The sequence below is a fragment of the Danio rerio genome, chromosome 2, assembly GCF_049306965.1.
Source record: "Danio rerio strain Tuebingen ecotype United States chromosome 2, GRCz12tu, whole genome shotgun sequence".
Taxonomy (NCBI): domain Eukaryota; kingdom Metazoa; phylum Chordata; class Actinopteri; order Cypriniformes; family Danionidae; genus Danio; species Danio rerio.
The window spans coordinates 50,555,140-50,582,882 of record NC_133177.1 but is presented as its reverse complement, the minus strand read 5'-3'; the positions used below and the strand labels follow the sequence as shown (position 1 = coordinate 50,582,882).

Below are 27,743 nucleotides of genomic sequence, written 5' to 3'. Positions count from 1 at the left end.
TCGGTCTCGCCACAAATTAAAATCGAGCATTCTGTCTTGCTGCCCCAAGGCTCAGGATCAGCCTCCCTCTGAACATCAGGATTTTTCCATCACTGGATGCATTTAAATATAATTTAAAGACTTATTTTTACCCCCTTGTGTCACTAGAGTGATACATGCATGTTATTTTATATCTGTATTTTAGTTTATATATATATATATATATATATATATATATATATATATATATATATATATATATATATATATATATATATATATATACTGTATATATATATATACTGTATATATATATATATATATATATATATATATATATATATATATATATATATATATATATATATATTTTTATTATTTTTTCTTTTTTTCTTAATGTTTTTAATACTAGTTTATATTTAATTTTTATTATTGTAAAGCTCTTTAGATTAACTACTGTTGTGTAAATTGTGCTCTATAAATACAAATTAATTTCTGCCAAATATATATTTTTGGAAGATTTAATGCCAAAATGAAATAAAGGGAGTTTGGAGAAAAGAAATGCCTGAAATGTTTTGTAAAATGTGTTATAATTATAATTTATAATTATTCATATTTATTGAAATCATATAGTATAGACTGTAAAACCCAACAGTCAACTTTATCAAATGAAATGAGTGTAGTTAATTCAAAATTGACTGAAAGTTAATTCTACTCGATTGAAAAGAGTTTTGAACTCAGTGTTGAAGGTAAAGAGTTAATTAAATATCTCATTACTTTGACTTAAATGGAGTAAGTTCACAGCACTCATATAGATTAGTTTTTTTAACTCAAATTGTTTGTAGCAATCGGTTTCCTCAAACGGCTTGAGTTGACTTAATTGGGTTTTACAGGACTCAGGAGATTTGAGTTCTCTTCAATTATTTTATTTACTCTGCTCAAATTGCTTCGTTTACTCAAATGAATGAAGTTCACAGTACTCAATAGGATTCGTTTTTGATCTCAAATGGTTTGTTGCAGTCGGTTTCCTCAAACAGTTTGAGTTACCTTAACCTTTTGGGTTTTACAGAGTAGTATTATAGCTCAGTGAGAGTATGTATAAAAGTATGTCTTCTAACATCAGACTGTATGTAATCATAATCTTATTTTGTTGGCCATAAGAAGGTCTTGCAAAAGTAGATTAAAGAATTCACCCAAAAATTCCATCATCATTTGCTAGGTCTTTATTCGTTTCAAACTTGTGAGTTTCTTCTGCTGAACACAAAATGATGTAACCAATGACTTCCATGGTAGGAAAAATAAATGCTATGTAACCCAATAATTATTATTTTTTTTCTCCACAGGATTTGTTTTTCACAGGCTTTACAGGATGAATTTTGAAAAGCCTGTAATTATTGAGTTCCATAGTATTTGTTTTTCATACTATGGAAGTCAATGTTTACAGGTTTTCAAATTTCTTCAAAATATTCCTTTGTGTTCAGACTAATAAGGGTATGGATCCATTTCAGTGTGAATAAATAGTGAGTGATTTTGCATTTTTTGGTAAACTCTGCCTTTAAATCTGTTCCATACTCATATTTTAAACTTCTGGCGCCCCCTACTGGCAACACATTTCCAATTGCAGTGAATATTCTGAAAGGTCTTCTAGAGCAGCTATTATGTGATGTGGAGATGAGAGTCAGTGATGTTGATGTTTTCATGGCTGGGGGTTTTTTAGCACTCGTATCTTGCAGTCTTCATCCTTATTTCGCCTCATGACGGCCTCCATGTTACGGAGAAACTAAAAAAGAACAATGTTACTGTGTTACAATACTTTCTAACTAGGTATGCTGAAGCTAGTGTTAATTTATTAAGGCTAGTCAACTGTCAGTATGAGTGACCTGCTTGACAAAGTGAAGTAGACCAAAAGATTCTCAAAAGTTGCACATCATGCTAACATCCAAAGAAATTTAAAAACAAATGAAAAAAGAAAATAGTTGCAATCTACCAGTCAGAAAAAAATATTTAAAAGCCATTTCTAAATTTTTGGGACTGCAGTAAACCACAGTGAGAGTCATTATCTACAAATGGCAGGCCGGCTGACAAAAGTTATCCCAAAGAACTGTAGGCCTCACTTGCCTTAGTTAGTGGGAGTGTTCATGACTTCACCATAAGAGACTGGGCAAATAGTTTTTGCTTGGCAGAGTTTAAAGACAAAAACCTCTGCTGAGCAAAAATAACACAAAGGCTCATCTCAGTTTTGCCAGAAAACATCTTGATGAGCCCAATACTTTTGGGAAAGTACTCTGGAATATCACTGTGGAATGACAACACAAAAGTTTGGCTTTTTGAAAGGTATATCTCTTATTATTTGTGGCGTAAAAACAACACAGCATTTCAGAAAAACAGCATCGTACCAACATTAAAATTAGGGCTGTGCAATTAATCGAAATTCAGTTTGCATTTCAATTTTGGCTTCTAACGATTATAAAAAAAACATTAATCGAGATAAAATGATTAATGCATCATATATCGCCCCCTTTCCAGTTGTACACAGTTGTTGCTCTGCAAAGCTCAGTTTAACCTGAAAATTGCTCAAAGCCTGTACTGTAATGTAACTTGTGCAGCACGGATGTGCATCATTCATTGATGTACATTGTAATCATTCATGTTTTTAAAAGTGCGAAAGAAATCGCATGCTGTTGTGTGTGTGTGCGCACTCAGCCTCAGGGACGAGCAGAGCACACTCATCTGAAGTCATCTTAATGTGAGCACTTTAATGGTCAAATACATGCAAATTTGTGTCAGAACAAGATGTTTAGGGATTATTCATATTAGCCCTCATTTATGTAATAAACAAGATTTTAAAGACATGTGAAAATGAATCCATAAATCAGAACCGTACTGCTCTTTAAGTGACTGCGCAATATTCCTGCTGCCGGCTGTTTTTTTATCATTAATCAAACAACAAAAGGACAAAGTCCCTCACTGCTTTTGTAGCTATAATTAAAGTTTTTTTTTCTTACAGTGAAGATGCTTAAAGCACAGTTTGTTTCATTTTTTTATTGTATTTATTTCCCTTTCCTTAGTGGCAAACAAGCTTTAGTTAATAGTTTATCCATTGTGTGTGCTATATAAGCCTCGGTATAAGCTCAGAACTTTAAACTAGCACACAGCTTGCAAAACTTTGTTTAGTTGCAGCAGTTTTGTTTCGTGCCACAGAAACGGTGCGTTAAGAAGCCTTTACGATTAAATTACCGTAATGAATTAAAGCACGGTTAATGGTCAAATCGGCTAATCATTGCATCCCTGCAATGATTAGCCGTGCATTGTACAAAAGGGTTTTTCTACAAACATATCCAGATGTTTTCGGCTGCCTGCATCACTCCCTGAATGTCACTTGACTCGCGCTCTGCGCAGCCTTCAACTGCAGCTCTTGCTGTATTGAACACACGCACGTCACTTCATAACTTTAGCGACCGTTCTTCAACTGAACTAAATTTATTTTTTATGTCTTGGTCACACTATTTGGAGAGCCAGAATAAATTGCCTCGGGGGCTGGGTTCGGCTCGCAGGCCGCCAATTGAATAGCCCTGCATTAAAGTATGTCAAACATTCAAAAAAAGATATCGGTAAAGGGAAAAATACTTTTTCACACCACTGTATATGTATATATGTATGAGAGAGAGAGAGAGAGAGATTATACGACAGCAACATATCTGAGTGCAGTAAAGGACAGTAAACTAAGAACAACAATGACCAAATACAGGCTGAGTGCTCACAGTCTGACTGTAGAGACGGGCTGATACAGACAGAACTGGCAACCTCGAGAGAGACGCATCTGCCCACACTGTCCCCAGGCAGAGGTGGAGATGGAGGAACACTTCCTCACCCGCTGCACAAACTATCAGCACATCAGAGAAACATTCTACACCAAACTACAGAACATTTACCCACAATTCACTTAGTTGGACAATAAAACACAGCTTCAATATTTACTAGGGAAAATAAATGAGTGTGTCCTTCTAGCGGCAAAATACATTAATGCCTGTCACAAAAAGAGAGAGCAGACCCATAAAAACATTAGTGATGCGCCTGCACACACACACACACCTAGATGATTATAAATGAATCATTGTAAATATACTGATTATTATTGTTTTTATTACTGTTTTATCCTAAAAATTTACAGTTTATTCTGATCTATTTTTGTATTGATTTGTATGAATAATTTATGTTGAATAATAATATAATATATTGAATATTAATGTGATAAATTGAATAATATGATGTATTATTAATATTTTATTTAATTATTATATATAAATATCATCTTTTTTAAAAAATAAAAATTTACTACTACTATTTAATTACTGTGTGTACTGTTTTTTTGTTATATATGTATAATGCTTTTATGTAAACTTTATAACTGCTTTGGCAATACATTTGTAACAATTGTCATGCCAATAAAGTAATTATTGAATTGAATTTAATTGAGAGAGAGAGAGAGAGAGAGAGAGAGAGAGAGAGAGAGAGAGAGAGAGAGAGAGAGAGAGGGAGCTATGGGAAAAATAAGGAGACCTCTTGAAAAAAGATCAGTTTCTTAGGGTTTTTGGAAGATGATTAAAATGACTTACACTCTGCAAAGCCTTTAGTGTTGCCTCCATATTTGCTCTGGAGCGCACATACACACGCAGACCTGATGTCATTCTCTTATCTACAGATGAAGATAATTCATATGATTGGGAGGTTGGTGATGACGATGAGGATGATGCATATGATTGAGAGGTTGATGATGCTGAAGGTAAGGATGATTGAGAGTCTGGTGATGGTGAGGAGGATGATGATGAAGTTGATGATGGTGAGCTTGACTGAAATAATGGTACTGTTGTTGATGGTGGTGTTGTTGAATTCAATATGGTTTGTGCGGAAGGAGTAGTTGATGTTGCTGCCGGAAAGAAAGAGGGTGTTGAGGTTAGTAATGAAAGAGATGAAGAATTTGTACAAATAGGATGATGTGAAAAAAATACATGACGTGAGTTGAATGCAGTCTTATTTTAAAAAGAGTAATCTTTGAAAAAGCGTAAAGGCTTGGTCTATTATTAATGTTTAAGTAAAAATGATAAAGGGATAAAATATCACTAAACTCTGCTCGTGACTCCAGACTGCAAGTAAATTGTACTGGCTAAATTCTGATAGAGATTGCATTAGTGCCACTTTTGATTTGACAAACTGATATGCCATGGCATCATGTTAAGTGTAAGCTATATCGCTGTAATCATACAGATCTCTGAATTTAGTGTGCCAAAAAGCTGCATAAAATACTACCTTCAGCATTGTTTTTAATCAGTGTGGGGAAATATGTTCTATTGCCATTAGGGTTGGGTAATATGTGGACCATTTTGGCATTGTTCAATGTCTAATGTAAAACATTGCGATGGACGATGGCATCTGCGAATTAATCATAACGAATTAATTATTTTTAGCCTACCATTTCAACTACCTGACCCGCATGGTCTTTGTTTTACCCATAATGAAATCATAAATAAATAAAGATACTTTAAGTTACACACAAATTACCACCTGCCGATCACTTTTACATGGGACTCATAGACAGGAACCCTCGGGACCCATAAGCAGAGTAATTTGTGTCATTATAATGACGTCGACAAACTGCACAACCAACAAGAACCAACCAACAGTATCTGAGGTAATTGTAAAAATTACTAAATATGAGCATGAAAGTGAAAGATTAAAGCAGTGTACTGATGCTGTGACACGTCACCTGATAGATTCAAAAGACCTAAGAGTCGTTAGATAAAGACCAGAATAAATAAATATCACATTTAACAGCTGTAGTGAGATTTAACATGCACTGTGCTCAAAGCACCCACTGACTGCTGGAGCTCAGATGTTGCAGTTCATGACAGAGTGTGTGTGTGTGTGGTCACATGATGTGCGTTTTCAGCGGTATAGTGTGGATGGAGATCTTTTCAGAAATGCTAGATGAAACGCCTGTGTGAATGTGGATTGTTTTTGTTCTAAAAAGTCATTTTAAAACTAAGACGTATTAGTGTAAACGGGGCCTAAGTGTGTATTTTTCTCGAGTGGGTTGCTGCTGTGATGAGGGCAGGGAAGAGGATCGCAATGCCGGATCAGCATCGTGATTCTATCGGCCATCTGCAATGGACGATGGCATTGTCTATCGACCCAACCCTTATTGCCATTAGGTTCAGAAGTGTTGCATTGCTGTAGTAAATGAGCACTATGGCTTGACGTTGCAAGTAAAGTGTTTTTTATTTTGGCACACAAAAGTGTCCTTGGAGCTTCATATGATTACAGTTGAACCACTGAAGTCACATGGAATATTCTTGCAATATTTTTGCTTCTGGAAGTCCAATATTTTTGCTTTGAAGTTCTCTGGACCACTGCTGTTTACAGAGGACTAGAGAGCTCTTGGATTTCATCTAAATCAGGAGTGTCCAAACTCGGTCCTGGAGTGCCGGTGTCCTGCTGAGTTTAGCTCCAACTTGCTTCATCACACCTGCCAGGAAGTTTCTTGTATATCTAGTAAAAGCTTAATTAGTTGGTTCAGGTGTTTTTGATTAGGGTTGGAGCTAAACTTTTCAGGACACCGGCCCTTCAGGACCGAGTTTAGACACCCCTGATCTAAATTATTTTAATTTGTTTGAATGAAGGTCTCAAGATAATGGATTGCAAAAACTTGAGGGTAGAAAAAAACATTTTGAATGAATTGATCCTTTTATTGTATCACTTTATTGAATTTACTCATATGAATGTATAGTAATAATATGTGGATGATGAGAAAGAAAAAAAAAAAGCTTCATTAGGCAAGAGCTGTTACCAAGAATACTATTATGGTGGCTTAAGAAAGCAACATATTGCTATACTACATAAACTTATTATTCTTCCGCCTTCTTATTCTCCTTAGACTATTTTAAGAATGCATCTCTTCCTAGACTGTTTATACTACAACCACCAAACCAACTCCAAACTTTCAAACAATACTGAATAAATTGCTGAAAATTTTTTTTCCCAAAACTGACCTGGAAAATTCAGAAAACTCCCACTGACTTAACGTTGGAGAAAACTTTATGACCTCATAACTTTGCACCAGACTGTCATGCAGACTTAAGGTTACATTCATTTAACTTCGACTACCAATCTGCCAACCACTGATAACCTTTCAACTTAGTAGCCACACTGTAGCAATTACTTACAGCATACTAGCAACTGTCCCATAGACTTCCATTATAAAAAAACTGCCATTGACTTTACATTGGAAATACTAACAACATACCAATCCATACTAAAAACATCCTAACAAGCATACTAGCAACATGCTAATTCATACTGAATCCATGCTAAGAAAATGCTAGTTTATACAAGAAACATGTTAATTTATAATAGGACCATGCTCATAACATGGTAATTTAATCTAGAACCATGCTAGCAACATGCTAATTCATACTAAAACCATGCTAATTTATGCTTGAAACATGCAAGCAACATGCTAATTCATACTAGAACCATGCTAATTTATGTAAGCGACTACCTAGCAACTACTTAGAACACCTTATCAACACCTATCAACACCTTACCAACTACTTACCAACACCTTAGACACCTCCTTGCAACACCTTAGCAATCACCTAGCAATGTTTTAGCAACCACTCAGAACACCCTAGCAACCACCTAACAACACCCTGGCAACCACCTAGCAACGCATCAGTAACTGCCTAACAACCACTTAGAACACCTTAGCAACCACCTAGCAACACCATAGCAATGACTTAAAACACCTTAGCAACCACCTAGCAACACATTAGCAACCACTCAGAACACCCAAGCAACGCCTTAGCAACAACACAGAATACCTTAGCAACCATCTAGCAACGCCTTAGCAATTGCCCAGCAACACCTTAGCTACCACCTACCAACATTTTAGCAATGACCTAGAACACCTTAGCAACCACCTAGCAATGCCTTAGCAATGACCTAGCAACATCTTTGTAACCACCTAGCAATGCCTTAGAAACCACCTTGCAACCACCTATCAACACCTCGACAATGACCTAGAACACCCTGGCAACCACTAAGAACACCCTAACAGCCAACTATTAACATCTTAGCAAGCACATAAAACACCCTAGCAATGCCTTAGCAACTACTCAGAACACCCTATCAACCGGGTGGGCGATATGACCTAAAATTAATATCACGGTATTTTTCCATCTTTTGAACGGTGACAGTATAATATCATGGTATTTCTTTTTTTTGGTACATTTTGGGAGGAGTGGCCTGTCCTGACCCTTTAGTATGTGAATAAAGTTAATATTTTTATATTATAATAAGTAAATGGTAGGTATCCTTATCAAAAAGACACATGGGACAGTAATATCCATTCTCAACATATTTATTTAGCAAAAAACCTAAAGATCTTACTTAACAGTGTACAACAAAACAAAAATTAGCAGTGTAAAAACACAAGAACAGCGGAATAATGTGTACTTTTCACAAAAACTAACTCTTCTTCTGAACGCTGATGAAACTAGACATTCAAGTTCTTTGCCTGGAACACCAGCATGTCAACATTTTCTGGCTTCAGTGATGCCCTGGAGCTTATTACAATATTGCCCCCTGTGCTGCATGCACGCTCGGAGGGTGAGCTTGTGGCTGGAATGCTTAAGGATTTTTTTTAGCCAGATGGCTTACGTGTGGGAAGTGGGAACATTAGAGACACCACCACTCCAGTGGATCAGAGTCACTGTCAGCAGGTACCATCTGCAGGTAGCCATCTAGCTCCATGTCAATGCCCTGCTGCTTTAGATTGCCTCTTCGTATTCACAGTGTTTTTCAAATGATAAAAATGGTTGCTTGTGTTTCCACCTCTTGCTGTCACAACACGGCGGCAAACCTTGCATATTACTGAAGTTTGCTCCATGTCGGATGATTTAAAATCGAACCAGTTCCAAATAACTGAGGTGCCTTCTCTTTTTGGAACTAGAGTTTCCTCTATAGTGGCCTCAGTCTCTCCGTCTGGTTCTGACACTCCACTCATCTCTTTTCAGATAGTATAGGCTATAGACCAGACATTTCTTCATGATGTTTCACTAGTCGTCTAATGGCCACTCCCCTTACCATCAGCAAAAGCTGATGATGAACGAATATGTTTTACTTTTTTTTAAAATTTACAACAAGATATGTAGTAACAGGGCTCGAAATTAACTTTTTTACTTGGTAGCACCAGTGCTCCAAACTTCAAATATTTAGGAGCACCAAAAAGAGTTTAGGAGCACCAGAAAAAAAACAAAAAACAAACAAAAAAATGAACATGAGCACCCACCAAAAATGAATGAGCACCATTGCAAATGGTATTTTAAGGGATTTATTGTATTTTAGAACTACAATTGGGACTAACAAAAACCAGAAACAACTATCTAACTAAAGCTGAGATGACATTGATATTTGTGTGCGATAATTCCAAAATGTATCTCTAATAATTATAGAATATTAATGATGATGAATATGACAATAATAGTAACAATAAATTACATTTCTTATCATCATGCTGCCTTGAATGTGCTTGAATATGAGTTATCTGCTATAAAATGTCTGTTACTTTATGAAAAAATAAATTAATGGTTTGCATCAAACAAAAATGAAGCATTGCAGTAAGAAATATTTATTTTGCACTATTGTTTTTACATGCATCTCAATTTAATAAATAATATTTCTGCTTCAAAACAAACAAAATATTATAATAAATAATTCAATTCAAGGCTGAGAGCTGCAAAGCAGTCATCAGTAACTAAATAGCAAAATAATATACATCTCAAGAAAGAACGGACAAGAAAGTAAGAAAAGTCTCACTCTTTAAAATATTTGGTTTGGGTTCGTGTCATTTTAAATGTTCAGTTTTGTTATGTGCTGATCTTCATTTTTCTGTGTTTGTGGAAAGCAGGCGAGTCAGCAGACCCAATTTATGAGCAGGCAGAGCAGGATTCTCGCTATGACCCCCGGCACAATACCACTCTTTGTTATGAGCCAGTTTCAGTGTAAACGTGATAAAGGCGAGCTTCTTTGGCGATAATGTGAACTGTATTAGATTTTACATTTAGCAGACATTTGTGCTGAACACGCAGTGAATGCAATGTATTGAGATTCAGGCACCTTCTCCGAAAACACTCGATTGATCTCAGCTGGCAGATCAACATTCAACACATGCCATGATCGCTGTCATCTTTGCCATTATTATTATAATAACAGGTTTGCAAACCAGTGTACTTTTCACTCTTCAGCCGTTTGCATTTCCTGCGGACACAAAAGCTCACTGTCATCTGACAGAGGAAAGACTTAAGTGATTGACAGCTAATATGAGCCAATATAGCAGCAGGGGACACAGATTCAGCACGTTTTTAGAAGAAATCAAAACAGGTTGCACTACAACCATTATATGCAGTCGCACAAATGCTCCCAAATATATTATGAGGTTGCATAGATTAAATTTCGGGTGTATATGCAACCAAAATGGTTGCAATTTTGAGCCCTGTAGTATAAGGACAGGTATTTAGACCACAACTAAACGTTTGAAGAAAATTGAATGCCTTATTATTTAGAATGAGCTATTATTGATGTAAATGCAGCTGTTCAAGGCACATAATTGATTTATTACGGTATTAGAAAATCCATGACATGGCGCAATGTCACACCGGTGATGACTATGACACCGGTGTACTGCCGACCCCTACCGCATAGTAACAACTTGCAACTGCTTAGCATCACCTTAGCAACCACCTAGCAGCACCTTAACAACTACCTAGAACACCCTAGCAACACCTTAGCAACCACCCAAAGCACCTTAGCAACGCCTTAACAACTAGTCAAAACACGCTAGCAATGGCATAGCAACTGCCTAGCAACCACTGAGAACACCCTTGCAACTACCTAGCAACACCTTAGCAACAACTCAGAACACCCTATCAACAGCCTAGCAAGAAACATGCCAATCCATAATAGAAAAATGCTAACATATATGGAGTTATAACAGTTTCAAACTTCTTAAACTACTTTAGTTATTTAAACTTCGACACTACTTCAAACTTATGGACGAGGCTTTCTCAAGACACCATAAAGTTTGTCTACAAAATTTACTTTTCTAGCTTCTATCTGGAATGTAAACATCTGAGGAAGCTTAGCATGCAATTATTTTAGCAGTTATTGGACCATTTTATTTATATGGATTGACCTTAATCAATTGGGAATGGTCGGTGATATTAACGTCCCGTCTGTGGCACATTAGTTTATGTGAGGGGGCAAACTTTTCGAGATGGGTGGTGACCTTGGTGGTCATTTTGAAGTTGGCCATCTTGGATCCATCAAACTATTTGGGAATTTCACAAGAAAAACAAAGGTTTGCTTGGTTTTAACATAACTTTATTCTTTCATGAGTTATTTAATAAGTTTCTGACCACTTAAAAAATGTGTTCAATGTGCTGCCCATTTTTTAGATTGTAAACGCAACCCTCTTCTCTCACTCTTCACACGCTGATAGCAACACAGGAGAACTGCCAGCACAGGCTTCCAGTATCCGTAGTTTCAGGTGCTGCACATCTTGTATCTTCACACCATAGACATTTGCCTTCTGATGACCCCAAAGATAAAAGTCTAAGGGGGTCAGATCGGGAGACCTTAGGCGCCTTTCAACTGGCCCGCAACGACCAATCCACTTTTAAGGAAACTGTTTATCTAGGAATGCTCGGACCTGGCACCCATAATGTGGTGGTACACCATCTTGCTGTTAAAAACTCAGGGAACGTGCATAAAGCTTCAGTGCATAAAGAGGGAAACACATCATCATGTAGCAATTTCAAATATCCAGTGGCCTTGAGGTTTCCATTGATGAAGAATGGCCCCATATCTTTGTTGTCTATAGTGTGAAGATACAAGATGTGCAGCACCTGAAAATACAGATACTGGAAGCCCGTGCTGGCATTTCTCTTGCGGTGTTGCTATCAGTGTGTGAAGAGTGGGAGGAAGAGGGTTGCACTGACAATCCAACACAATGGGCAACACATTGAACACATTTTATAAGTGGTCAAAAACTTGTAAATAACTAATGAAAGAATAAAGTTATGTTAAACCAAACCTTTGTTTTCACATTAAATTCAAAGCTCTGATGTTTGCTTACAAAGTGACCTCTGGCTGCGCCCCTTCTTATCTGCTCTCACTTCTGCAGATTTATGTGCCGTCCAGAAACTTGCGTTCTGTGAATGAACATCACCTCGTGGTTCCATCCCAAAGAGGGAAGAAATCACTTTCCCGAACTCTCGCATTCAATCTGCGCAGTTGGTAGAATGAACCCCCTAACTGCATCAGAACGGCAGAGTCACTCGCTGTCTTCAAGAAACGACTAAAAACTCAACTATTTTGTCTCCACTTTCCTTACTAATATGCAATTGCCTCTCTGGCTCCACTGCTAACTGTACTACCAAAAAAAAAAAAAAACACTATTGATTACAGTGGATGTTTATAATATGAAGAGAATATTTTGTCTTACTCTGGTTGCATGTCTGATTGTAGTCGTGACAGCAGTCCTTGGATATGATGCAGTACTCATCACAAAAACACCCTCGGTAGCATGTACTATTCAATCCAGCACAGCAGAGCACTGGAGGTCCTGAACACTGGGCTGAAAGATAAGAGACATTCACAAAGATGTGTGTTCCTTGTAAAACCTGGGCCATCCCATTTACTCTGTTAGAGATTGGAAGACTTTAAACACACATGGAGAGACTGAGCTGACATTTTGATTGTGTGGAGAAAATTTGTAGCAAAAATCTGTAGCGCATATAACCTTTTTTGATAACATGGAAACTTTTAAAATTATTTTTATATAAGCAACATACACATTTTTTGTCTGTTAATTAGTACTCTTAGTCATTAATTAAAAACAATCTTTTATGAATACAATACTTCTAATGAAAATGATTGAGGTTATGTGATAAAACATTTTAGTATTAACCTACATTAAATATTGTTGGGGCAACACGTTGGCGCAGTGGGTAGCACAATCGCCTCACAGCAAGAAGGTTGCTGGTTTGAGCTTCGGCTTGGTCGGTTGGCATTTTTGTGTGGAGTTTGCATGTTCTTCCTGTGTTCGCTTGGGTTTTCTCTGGTGCTCCTGTTTTCCCCACAAGTTCAAAGACGTGCTGTAGGTTGTAGTGGCAATTTTCTTTTAATAATAAACAAAGAATTTGTCTCCTACCACAGAGTTCCAATGCCACTTGAGTGCCTTTTCTCCCAGTTGGGGTTTCTCTCCGGGCCCAGCAGTTAGCCCCTCAACACTTAACGTGTGGGGCAGGGCTGTGACATAAAGTACCAGGATGATCAGTTACTGTCCGCGGGGTCTGAAAAAGTTCCTCCAAGACATCTCACTATTCATTGCAAATTTCTTTTAAGGAGGCCCTTTCAGCAGTAAGGAAGACAAAGAGCTCTATTTTGACGATCTATGCGCAAAAGCATTAAGGGCGTGTCAGAATCCACTTTTGCTATTTTAAGGATGGAAAAATCTGCTTTGCGCCATGGCGCATGGTCTAACAGGGTTGAGCTTATTCTCTTAATGAGTTATAGGTGTGTTTGAGAATCAATCAATCAAAGTTTCATCTCCCATTCCCTTTAAGAGTCAGTTGTATCGCACCTTCGCGCATTTGCTATTTAAATGACGGACTTTGTAAGTGTAAAAACTGAACGCTTCACTAGCGAGAAGACAGTTAAACAGAGCATCTGCAGCACAAGAATGAGAGATGAGAGATTCATTCATTCATTCATTTTCTTGTTGGTTTAGTCCGTTTTACCAATCCGGGATCGCCACAGCAGAATGAACCGGCAACTTATCCAGCACGTTTTTTATGCAACGGATGTGCTTCCAGCTACAACCCATCTCTGGGAAACATCCACACACACTCATACACTATGGACAATTTAGCCTACCCAATTCACCTGTACCACATGTCTTTGGACTGTGGAGGAAACCGGAGCACTTGGAGGAAACCCACGTGAATGCAGGGAGAACATGCAAACTCCACACAGAAACGCCAACTGAGCTGAGGCTGGAACCAACGACCCAGCGACCTTCTTGCTGTGAGGCGACAGCACTATCTACTGCACCACTGCATTGCCAGAGAGATGAGAAATGTTTTTAATAAAACAAATATAAATATGCATATAATAAATAATACTACTTTTAAAAATGACATTATGCAAAAGCAAATTGTTATGAATAAACTGAAAAAGCCCCCCGCAGTGATAAAGGCATGAAAGTATGATTTTTTTATATTTATGTGGGCTAGAAATTTTTTTGTAATATTTTATTCCTTTAATTCTTTTTTCATTTGTAAAGATATTTGCGTATTGCTGGACACCCTGTGTGTATTAAGCAATGTGTAAACGAGGCAAACAATCTGGTCTATTGAACAGTTTAGTATAGTTCCTCAAAATAGCAATGCGCCAGCAATGCACCTTAACACGCCTTAACACGCCTCCTTGACCAGAACGCCTATGGGCGCACGTATGAGCGCAAATGCATTTGCTATTTTAACAGCGTGCTGCCAAATGTCAAAACGACTCTTGAGCCAAGCTGAAACTAGCAAACAACACTTGCGTCAAGCTTTTTCCTGCATTGCGCTGGGTGTATAATAGGGCCCGAAGTCTTACCCAAAGTGTCTTTTAAAGTTTTATTTTCTGCAAAGAAGGTCACACGATCATACGTCAATGAAGTGTCAGTCGCAGAAACAGAGTGTGTTCTGTTTTTATCTAGTTTGTAATACCCACAAGGTCATCAGTGACAAAGGATGAATCACAGTTACATCAGCGGTAAAACTTTGAGATCTCAAAAATCTTTGACCATCTACATTTCAGCCTTATATCCCATCCGAACATGTAGCTTGTTAAATCACCATGTACTTATCCCGGTGTCCATTCTTCGTACTTCGCTTAAATGATATAAGATGATTTGGCAGATCCTGGATCTTTTAATCTTGATAACTGATCTCTGGCTAATTTGGTTCTTCAAACAAGTTCGTGAATCAGATTAAAATGTCTGGATGAACTGATCTGATATCGCTGCACGCGCTGTGAAGGACAGATCTATCTTTCCTCGAAATCCTAATCAGCAATGCAACAATTTTCTGACAGCACAGCAGCTTAATGACATCATCTAATTTATATTCAATTATCCATGTGAGCAAAATGACATAAAATTCGTAGGAAATAGTTTGTTAGATATGATACGCAATAACTTTCCACCTTGTTGTGGGCTGCAGGCTTTATCCTGTCATGTGCCAAGAGTATTTAACAATTTATTTAGTTTTACAGTTAGAGCAGATTTTCTTTACTATAGTAACCATAGTAGTGTTATAGGAGCTGGTTTTTTAATCGGTGTAAAGAATAACTGGATGTTTGCCAAAGCATTTTGATATTCGTAAAGGTGTCTGCAACTTTTGTGAAGCATCAAATCACCGTCAGATTAGCTGTCAAAACATGTTCATGACTGCATAAATGTATTATTGCTTTTTTTTTTAAAGTTGCATATTTTGCATGTCTATTATATACAAATTGTACTAAAGCAATCTAAAAAGTTCATATCAATAAATGTTGTAATTGAAGCAGCAGGTGGCAGTCTTTGTACTTTTATTTTGGAGTGCAGATTGCACAAGTTTTATTAATAACTTTATATATATATATATATATATATATATATATATATATATATATATATATATATATATATATATATATATATATATATATATATATATATGTGTGTAAATTTCAGAATTCAGTACATACTTTCAGTATTATCTTTGCTTGAAAAGACCCAATCTAATCCTGTTTATATGAAATGAGCCTGCTCCCTTGCAGGTTTGAGCTAGCAGAACTGTTGGTATGGCAACAACTCTCTGATCAGTTTTGAAGAACGAAATGATCCTGGATCGTGTCAAATCATCAAAAACCAAATCCAGCTAACTGAGTAATCCACATACGAAGAACAGACCCCAGATCTTGTCTGGTGATAAACAGATGTTAAATTGATCACACAGTCTAACGTAAACAGTACACCCACGGAAGAAAAAAAGAACAAACCTTTGTAATGTATATAAATTAATTTCCACCACAAGGTAAATTGGGTAAGCTAAATAAGCATAGTGTATGGGTGTTTCCCAGTGATGGTTCATTCCGCTTTGGCGACCCTAGATTAATAAAGGGACTAAGCCGAAAAGAAAATGAATGAATGAATGAAACAATGTTAGTAGTTTCTGTTCTTAATATATGGTGCACAACAATAGCAAACTTAATTTACATGAAGTAAACCAGCCTGATCTCACAAGAAAACTTAAGTATTTTACGTTTTGCCAGTTTAGTGGCTAATTCGTACAAAATCATACGAGTTCCATCGTACAAAATTGTACGATTTTAAAAATGAGGTATTGCACCTAACCCCACCCTTAAACCCAACCGTCATTAGGGGATGAGCAAATCATAAGAAATTGTACGAATTAGATCGTACAAATTCATACGAATTAGCCACTAAATCAAAAAGTTACGAATTGCCGTGTGATTGTGTTAAATACCCACACACACAAAAGTGTGTATTTTTTCACTATTATTATTATTTTTTCTTCCGTGAATAACTTTCCTTAATTCATAACAATTTAACCATACATACACACTTAGATACTTAGACATTACAAAATAATTAGCTTTATCTCAAGCTCATAAACTGTCTTACCTGACGCATGGTTCCTTCCATTTTGGGCGTGCAAAAATAAAAGTATCCAGATGTATACAATTGTGTCCTTCATCTTAGTCTAGCTGAATTTGTACAACTGTGTTTTGGGTGATGTTTAAGTACATCATTAGGTTCACGCCCACATGCCAGCTGAAACATAATTTCCTTGTGTTATGTTTTATGCAAATACATATTTTCTCAACTTGGGTTAAAACAAGTAAGTGCATAACTCATCTTTGCATTTTATGATCTTTCCTCATGCGCCGCATTCTTTTTAAAAATGGTCTTCCCTTCAACCTCATACATTCTTATGTCACCTGTAGTTAAAGTGAAAACTTTTATCAAGGCAATCATTAGTGTGGAATGCATATTTTGTTTTATGTGAATAGCAGATTAAAAGATAAAACGATGATTTGTTGTGTTCATTATTTCTTATAGAAATAAACTGTATGATTAATGTCAGTGCAAAGTTTATTTTTCTCAAAACAACATACTGTACAATCCCAGAATGCAATGAAGATTTGAGAATTAATTAATGCAACTGGTTTGAGAATTGGATTCTCAAATGTTTCATTAAATTTATCATTATTTTGTATAATATACACACACACACACACACACACACACACACACACACACACACACACACACACAAACACACACACACACACACACACAAACACACACACACACATACACACACACACACACACACACACACACACACATATATATATATACAGTTGAAGTCAGAATTATTAGTGCCCCTGTTTATTTTTTTCACCAATTTCTGTTTAATGGAGGGAAGATTGTTTCAGCACATTTCTAAGCATAATAGTTTTAAAAACTTATTTCTAATAACTGATTTATTTTATCTTTGACATGATGACAGTAAATAATATTTTACTCGATATTTTTCAAGACACTTCTATACAGCTTAAAGTGACATTTAAAGGCTTAACTAGGTTAATTAAGTTAACTAGGCAGGTAAGGGTAATTAGGCAAGTTATTGCATAACAATGGTTTGTTCTGTAGATTATTGGAAAAAAATATTAGCTTAAAGGGGGTAATAACTGCTTTTATTCTAGCCGAAATAAAACAAATAAGACTTTCTCCAGAAGAAAAAATATTATTAAACATAATGTGAAAATTTCCTTGATCTGTTAAAAAATAATTTGGGAAATATTAAAAAAAAAAAAAAAATCAAAAGGGGGCTAATAATTCTGACTTTAACTGTATATATTATATATATATATATATATATATATATATATATATATATATATATATATATATATATATATATATATGTATATATATATATATATGTATATATATATATATATATATATATATATATATATATATATATATATATATATATATATATATATATATATATATATGTATATATATATATATGTATATATATATGTATATATATATATATATATATATATATATATATATATATATATATATATATATATATATATATATATATATATATATATACCTACTCATTGAGTATGCGGTTTCGAACACAGCCCAATTCTGTTCTATATACAGTACTCATGGTTTGTGCTGTAGTGCCATCTAGTGACAGTCAGTGATTTCAGTTGCGGTTGAATATTCTGAAAGGTCTTATGTGATGTGGAGATGAGAGTCAGAGATGTTGATGTTTTCATGGCTGGGGTGTTTTTTGCACTCGTATCTTGCAGTCTTTAGTCTTATTTCCCCTCATGACGACCTCCATGTCAAGGAGAAACTAAATACAAAAAAAAAACAATATTACTGTTACTATACTTTCTGCTGTAGTTACTGTAGTGTTGTTAATTTATTAAGGCTAGTCAACGGTCCGTATGTTTCTTGTTTTATTACCCTGTCTCAGAATAAGAACTAGATGGATAGATACCCTGTACCACATGTCTTTGGACTTGTGGGGGAAACCGGAGCACCCGGAGAAAACTCATGTGAACATGGGGAGAACATGTTAACTCCACACAGAAATGCCACCTGACCCAGCCAAGGCTCGAACCAGCGACCTTCTTGCTGTGAAGCAACAGCACTACCAACTGCGCCGCGGTGTCGCCCTGTTTTTTTTATTTTTTAAATTTTTTTTTATTAATTTACTTATTTAATCTTTTCCTGTATTTTTTTTGTTATAATTTGTGTAAAGTATTATAGATTGTAAAAATGTTTTTTGGTTCTGTTTTGTACTAATAAAATGAATTTAATTTCCATCCAAGAAAACTGTTTAGCACCAACTAAAAATATATATAAATGCAATTGTGTTGGTTTAATATAATTTTTTTTTATTAAATAAAACTTTAAATACATTTGTATCTTTATTTAACTTCAACTTAAAGGTCTGATAATAAATTTCTGTTATGTGTCGTACATTTCAAAGTCTCTTTGAACTCTTTTGAAGTTATCCTAAATGAACTAAAAGAGCCATTTTAAGCATATTTCGGTAACACTTTATAATAACTACACACTATGAACCATTTATTAAGCATTAGCAAATAGTGAGTTCATTATTTGTTAATCATTTACTCTACATTAATAAATGTTAGCAAGCAGTTCATAACTGCCGCTTACAATGCTGTATTCTTGACTTCAGCACATGTATAATGTGCTTAATCATTGTGCTTTCATAATTTGTGACTGATGGATTTTTCATGACTAAATTAACACATTATTTACAAACCATTTGTATTTAAGAGTTGTTGGTGGTTTTTAAGATTGTTCAGAATGAGTTCAGAATGTTCAGAATGATTAATTTGAAATTGAAATAAACTTTTATACATCTTATTGTTCAGGCATATATTAATAGTTAATTTTGCATGTTAATAAATGCTTTATTAACACAACTTCCTACTTGTGACCTAATCTGAAGTGAGGACTATTTGTGCTTTATAAATCCCTTATAAATGACAATTAAATTAGTATGAAATGAACAAAGCATCTTTGCAATCCTATTTAAAAAATAAAATTACTGTAACATTTATACATCGCCAAAAACAACAAAGTTGGCTAAAAAAACAACAATATAATTAATTTAACATTATATTAATTAAGAAATATATATGATGCAACATTTCAGTGTTATTTAGTGGTGTTTAAATGTAGTTTAAACAATGTTTAGATGTTTAAAAGTTAAGATTGCAAATATTTATTTTTCATTTGATACAGTTTCATTTGTGTATCTTTAAATAGAAATGAATAAAGTGATTTATTTTCTTTTTTCCTGTTTAGAATATAACTGGGCCTTTAATTGTCATTTAGAAGTGATTTATACAGCATAAATAGTCTTTAGATTTTAGACTACTTTAGATTAGGTCACAAAAATGGATGAAGTTGACTTTTATAAAGCATTTATTAACATACAAATTAACTACTAATATGCCTGAATAATAAGATATGGTCATTTGAACAGTTTAGTAATCATTTACTTATGCATTCTGAACATACCTGTCAACATTGGGATGTGAAAATAAGGGATTTACCCACCATAATAAGGGATTCTCTAGGAAAGTTAACTTAATGGTTTACAAATTTAAGTGGACTGAACATAAAACAAATCAATTAGCCAAAGAAATTACAAGATTTGTGTTTCAGCTCATTTTAAACAGGTAGTCTGAACAAGCAGCAGTACTTATTTTTGGAGTGTATAGAACCAAATATATATAGTTCCATGTGGAAAGTTAAGAGATCGCTTGAAAAATTATCATTTTCTTTGGTTTTATGATTTTGTATTTTGAGTAAAATTTATTTATTTATTTTTTTTTAGACATGATAATGTTCAATTTGTTTGACCAATCATTGAATTTAGTATATTTAATAAATAGATATTTGTTATAATGACTGTGATTTTCTATCATAACAAATTAAAAACTTTTGTTATTCTGACTCACTGTAATTTCTGGAAATAAAAAAAATCACTGGTTTTTACACCTTTATATAAGAAAAAAATATTAACCTTTTACTCAAACGTGAAATTCACTCTTAATTTTTTTTGCTTGTTCAAACTACATATTTAAAAGGAGCTAAAACAACACAACTTGAGATTTTTTAAGCGACAACTTAGTTGTTTTATGTTTAATCAACTTAAAATTGTAAAAAAATTTTAGTTGACATAAATCATTTGTGAGACAATATTGTGTTAATACAACTAATAATTTTTTCCTGAAATTTTTCAGATTTTCTTATTTTCTTCAACCTCTTTTTGTATTTGATTAAAATGCAGTCATAAAGCTATACAGTGCATCCGGAAAGGATTTATAGCGCTTAATTTTCCCCCTACATTTTTTATGTTACAGCCTTATTCCAAAATGGATTAAATTAATTTATTTCCTTAAAATTCTACACACAATACCCCATAATGACAATGTGATAAAAAGATTTTTTGAAATTGTTGCAATTTAAAAAAAAAAAAAAACCTGAAAAACCACATGTACAGAAGTATTCACATTTGCTCAATACTTTGTTGATGCACCTTTGGCAGCAATTACAGTCTCAAGTCTTTTTGAATATGATGCCACAAGCTTGGCACACCTGTCTTTGTGAATTTTTGCCCATTCCACTTTGCAGTACCTCTCAAACTCTATCAGGGTTGATGAGAAGTGACGTTGTCCCGCCATTTTTGGATCTTTCTAGAGATGTTCAATAGGATTTAGGTCTGGCTCTGGCTGGGCCACTCAAGGACATTCACCAAGTTGTGGTGACGCCAAGTTGTGGGTCATTGTCCTGCTGGATGATGAACCGTTGCCCCAGTCTGAGGTCAAGAGCACTCTAGCAGGTTTTCATTCAGGTTGTCTCTGTACATTGCTGCATTCATCTTTCCCTCTATCCCGACTAGTCTTCTAGTTCCTGCTGCTGAAAAACATCCCCACAGCATGGATTGTATTAGCCTTGTGTTGAGCGGTGCCTGGTTTTCTCAATTAAATTTTAGTCTCATCTGACCAGAGAATTTAGTTTCTTATGGTCTGAGAGTCCTTCAGATGTCTTTTGGCAAATTTAAGGTTTGGGAGTGGCTTCCATCTGGCCACTCTACCATATAGGCCTGATTGGTGGATTGCTGCACAGATGGTTTTCCTTCTGTAAGGTTCTCCTCTCTCCACAGAATAAAGCTGGAGTTCAGACAGAGTGACTATGTAGTTATTGATCACCTCCCTGACTAAGGCCCTTCTCCCCCAGCTCACTCAGCTTAGATGGCCGGCCTGCTCTAGGAAGAGTCCTGGTGGTTTCAAACATCTTCCACTTATAGTTGATAGAGGCCACTGTGCTCATTGGAACTTTCAGTGCAGCAGAAATTTTTCTGTAACAACCCCCAGCCTTGTGCCTTGAGACAATCCTGTATCGGAGGTCTACTGCTTGGTTTGTGCTTTGACATGCACCGTCAACCCTGGGACCTTATATAGACAGGTGTATGCCTTTTCAAATCATGTCCAATCAACTGAATTTACCACAGGTGAACTCCAATTAAGCTGCTGAAACATCTCAAGAAAGTTCAGTGGAAGCAGAGTGTACCTGAGCTCAATATAGAGCTTCACGACAATGGCTGTAAATACTTCTGTACATGGCTTTTTTCAGTTTTTTTATTAAATTTGCAACAATTTTCAAAGAATTTTGTGTAAAATTATGAGAAAATAAATGAGTTTAATCCATTTTGGAATAAGGCTGTAACAAAAAAAAAAAAAGTGGAAAAAGTGAAGCACTATGAATACTTTCCAGATGCACTATACCACTATAAAAGACTTTATGTGATGTCATCACACAATACGCCTAATGGAAAGTTATTTAATTGACTTACACTTTGCAAAACCTGTAGTGTTGCTTCCACATCAGTCCTAGAGCGCACATACACACGCAGACCTGTGCTCATTTTCTTCTTGTCTACTAATGATGATGTTGATGATGATGGTTCATATGATTGGGAGGCTGATGATGAATGTAAAGATGGTGAGGAGAATGGAAAGTCAGGTGATGATGAAGATACTGAAGGTGAGGATGATAAAGAATCTGGTGATGATGATGTTGAGGATGTTGATTCTGAAAGTAGGGAGGATGATGTTGATGAAGGTAAGGATGATGGTGAAGATGGTGATGAGGATGGAGAGTCTGGTGATGTGGAGGATATTGAGGGTGAGGTTGATGAAGCTGAGGATGATGGTGAGTCTAATGATAAGAATGGGAAGGATGATGATGATGATGATGAGTCTGGTGATGAAGAGTTTGGTGATGATGGTGAGGATGATGAAGGTAAGAATCTTTGCGAGTCTGGTAATATAGATAATGATGGTGAGTCTACTGATGATGATGTTGGGATTGAGGATGTTGGAGAGTCTGATGATGAAGGTAAGGATGATGGTGAGTCTGGAGATGATGATGTTGAGGGTGAGGACGATGATGCTGAAGATGAAAATAATGGAGTATCAGAAGGTAAAGTCGATGAGGACGATGACACTGAAGGTGATAATAAAGAGTCTGGTGATGGAGAAGATAATGGAGCTGAAGGTGTTAATGATGGAGATTCTGGTGATAATGTGGATGGTGGTGCTAAAGATGAGGATGATGGAGAGTTTGCTGAGGATGATGGTGCTGAAGGTGAGGAGGGTGGAAAATTTGGTGATGGTGAAGATGATGGTGCTGAAGGTGAGGATGATGGAGAGTCTGGTGATGGTGAAGATGAAGGTGCTGAAGGTGAGGATGATGGAGAGTCTGGTGATGGTGAAGATGATGGTGTTAAGGGTGAGGATGATGATGAGGATGATGGTGCTGAAGGTGAGGATGGGGTAGAGTTTGGTGATGGTGAAGATGATGATGAGGATGATGAAGAGTTTGCTGATGCTGAGGATGATGGTGCTGAAGGTGAGAATGGTGGAGAGTTTGGTGATGGTGAAGATGATGGTGCTGATAGTGAGGATGATGGAGAGTTTGGTGATGGTAAAGATGATGGTGCTGAAGGTGGGGATGATGAAGATGATGGATAGTTTGGTGATGGTGAAGATGGTGATGCTGCAGGTGAGGATGATGAGGATGATTTAGAGGCTGGTGATGGTGAAGATGATGAAGATGATGGAGAGTCTGGTGATGGTGAAGATGATGGTGTTGAAGGTGAGGATAATGACGATGATGGGGAGTTTGTTGCTGCAGGTGAGGATGATGGAGAGTTTGGTGATGGTGAAGATAATGGTGCTAAAGGTGAGGATGATGAGGGTGATGGAGATTCTGGTGATGGTGTGGATGATAGTGCTAAAGATGAGGATGATGGAGAGTTTGGTGATGGTAAGGTTGATGGGGATGAAGGTGAGGATGATAAGGATAATGGTAAGAATGATGCAGAGTCTGGTGAAGGTGAGGATGAAGAGGATGATGGAGAGTTTGGTGATGGTGAAGATAAATGTGCTGAAGGTGAAGATGATGGTGCTGAAGGTGAGGATGATGAATATGATAGAAAGTCTAGTGATGGTGAGGATGATGACAATGATAAAGAATGTGGTGTTGGTGTTGAATGTGAGGATGAAGAGGATGATGGTGCTGAAGGTGAGGATGAAGAGGATGATGGACAATTTGGTGATGGTAAGTATGATGGAAAGTTTGGGGATGGTGAGGATGATGGTGCTGAAGGTGAGGATGAAGAGGATGATTGAGAGTTTGGTGATGGTGTGAATGATGGTGATGAAGGTGAGGATGATGGAGAGTTTGATGATGGTGTTGATGAGGATGTTGGAGGGTTGGGTGAAAATGGTGCTGAAGGTGAGGATGATGGAGAGTTTGCTGATGCTAAGGATGATGGTGCTGAAGGTGAGGAAGGTGGAAAGTTTGGTGATGGTGAAGATGATGGTGCTGAAGGTGAGGATGATGAGGATGATGGAGAGTATAGTGATGGTGAGGATGATGAGGATGTTGGAGAGTCTGGTGATGGTGAAGATGATGGCGCTGAAGGTGAGGATGATGAGGATGATGGAGGGTCTGGTGATAGTGAAGTTGATGGTGCTGAAGGTGAGGATGATGGAGAGTCTGGTGATGGTGAAGTTGATGTTGCTGAAGGTGAGAATGATGAGGGTGATGGAGAGTCTGTTGATGGTGAAGATGATGGTGCTGCAGGTGAGGATGACGAAGAGCTTGGTGATGGTGAAGATGATGGTGCTAAAGTTGAGGATGATGATGATGATGATAGAGAGTCTGGTGATGGTGAAGATGATGATGCTGTAGGTGATGATAATGTAGAGTTTGGTGAAGGTAAGGATGATGGTGCTGAAGGTGAGGATAATGAGGATGAAGGAGAGTATGGTGATGGTGAAGATGATGGTGCTGAAGATGAGAATGATGAGGACGATGAAGAGTCGGGTGATGGTGAAGATGATGGTGCTGCAGGTGAGGGTGATGAAGATGATGGAGAGTTTGATGCTGCTGATGAGGATGATGGAGAGTTTGGTGATGGTGCTAAAGGTGAGAATGATGAAGATGATGGAGAGTTTAGTGCTGCAGGTGAGGATGATGAGGATGATGGAGAGTTTAGTGCTGCAGGTGAGGATGATGAAGATGATGGAGAGTTTGGTGCTGCAGGTGAGGATGATGAGAATGATGGAGAGTTTGGTGATGGTGAAGATGATGGTGCTGCAGGTGAGGAAGATGAAGATGATGAAGAGTTTGGGGCTGCAGGTGAGGATGATGAGGATGATGGAGAGTTTGGTGATGGTAAAAATAATGGTGCTGAAGGTGAGGATGATGACGAAGATGGAGAGTTTGGTGCTGCAGGTAAGGATGATGAGGATGATGGAGAGTTTGGCGATGGTGCTAAAGGGTAGGAGGATGAAGATGATAGAGAGTTTGGTGCTGCAGGTGAGGATGATGAGAATGATGGAGAGTTTGGTGATGGTGAAGATGATGGTACTGCAGGTGAGGATGATGAAGATGATGAAGAGTTTGGGGCTGCAGGTGAGGATGATGAGGATGATGGAGAGTTTGGTGATGGTAAAAATAATGTTGCTGAAGGTGAGGATGATGACGAAGATGGAGAGTTTGGTGCTGCAGGTAAGGATGATGAGGATGATGGAGAGTTTGGCGATGGTGCTAAAGGGTAGGAGGATGAAGATGATAGAGAGTTTGGTGCTGCAGGTGAGGATGATGGAGAGTTTGGTGATGGTGAAGATGATTGTGCTGTAGGTGAGGATGATGAAGATGATGGAGAGTTTGGTGCTGCAGGTGAGGATGATGAAGATGATGGAGAGTTTGTTGATGGTGATACAGGGGAGGATGATAAAGATGATGGAGAGTTTGGTGCTGCAGGTGAGGATGATGAACATGATTGAGAGTTTGGTGATGGTGTAGATGATGGTGCTGCAGGTAAGGATGATGAGGATGATGGAGAGTTTGGTGATGGTGAAGATGATAGTGCTGCAGGTGAGGATGATGAAGATAATGGAAAGTTTGGTGATGGTGAAGATGATGGTGCTGCAGATGAGGATGATGAGGATGACAAAGAGTTTGGTGATGGTGAAGATGATGGTGCTGCAGTTGAGGATGATGATGAAGATGGAGAGTTTGGTGCTGCAGGTGATGATGAGGATGATGGAGAGTTTGGTGATGGTGCTGAAGGTGAGGATGATGAGGATGATGGAGAGTATAGTGATGGTGAAGATGATGGTGAGGATGATGATGAAGATGGAGAGTTTGGTGCTGCAGGAGACGATGATGAGGATGATGGAGAGTTAGGTGATGGGGAAGATGATGGTGCTGAAGGTGAGAATGATGAGGATGATGGAGAGTCTGGTGATGGTGAAGATGATGGCGCTAAAGGTGAGAATGATGAGGATGATGGAGGGTCTGGTGATAGTGAAGTTGATGGTGCTGCAGGTGAGGATGATGAAGATGATGGAGAGTTTGGTGCTGTAGGTGAGGATGATAAAGAGTTTGGTGATGGTGTAGATGATGGTGCTGCAAGGAAGGATGATGAGGATGATGGAGAATTTGGTGATGGTAAAGATGATGGTGCTGCAGGTGAGGATGATAAAGATAATGGAGAGGTTGGTGATGGTGAAGATGATGGTGCTGCAGGTGAGGATGATGAGGATGATGAAGAGTTTGTTGATGGTGAAGATGATGGTGCTGAAGATGAGGATGATAAAGATGATGGAGAGTCTGGTGATGGTGAAGATGATGGTGCTGAAGATGAGAATGATGAGAATGATGGAAAGTCTGATGATGATGAAGATGATGGTGCTGCAGATGAGGATGATGAAGATGATGGAGAGTTTGGTGCTGCAGGTGAGGATAATGAGGATGAAGAAGAGTTTGGTGATGGTGAAGATGATGGTGCTGCAGGTGAGGATGATGAAGATGATGGAGAGTTTGATGCTGTAGGTTTGGATGATGAGAATGATGGAGAGTTTGGTGATGGTGAAGATGATGGTGCTGCAGGTGAGGATGATGAAGATGATGGAGAGTTTGATGCTGCAGGTTTTAATGATGAAGATGATGGAGAGTTTGGTGCTGCAGGTGTGGATGATGAAGATGATGCAGAGTTTGGTGATGGTGCTAAAGGTGAGGATGATGAAAACGATGGAGAGTTTGGTGCTGCAGGTGAGGATGATGAGGATGATGGAGAGTTTGGTGATGGTGAAGATGATGGTGCTGAAGGTGAGGATGGTGACGAAGATGGAGAGTTTGGTGCTGCAGGTTTGGATGATGAGGATGATGGAGAGTTTGGTGATGGTGTAGATGATGGTGCTGCAGGTAAGGATGATGAGGATGATGGAGAGTTTGGTGATGGTGAAGATGATGGTGCTGCAGGTGAGGATGATGAAGATAATGTTGAGTTTAGTGATGGTGAAGATGATGGTTCTGCAGGTGAGGATGATGAGGATGATGAAGAGTTTGGTGATGGTGAAGATGATGGTGCTGCAGTTGAGGATGATGATGAAGATGGAGAATTTGATGCTGCAGGTGAGGATGATGAGGATGATGG

The 27,743-nt window shown here is 37.2% G+C and overlaps 1 long non-coding RNA gene across 1 annotated transcript; it reads right to left on the bottom strand.

Annotated features, from left to right (window-relative positions):
* Positions 1-1,318: 1,318 nt before the first annotated feature.
* On the bottom strand, positions 1,319-4,906 carry LOC141378886 (uncharacterized). The gene is made up of 2 exons (XR_012394408.1): positions 4,596-4,906; positions 1,319-1,759 (listed from the first exon to the last, which is right to left on the bottom strand). It is a non-coding gene; the product is annotated as an uncharacterized lncRNA (long non-coding RNA).
* Between the last annotated feature and the right edge of the window lie 22,837 nt (positions 4,907-27,743).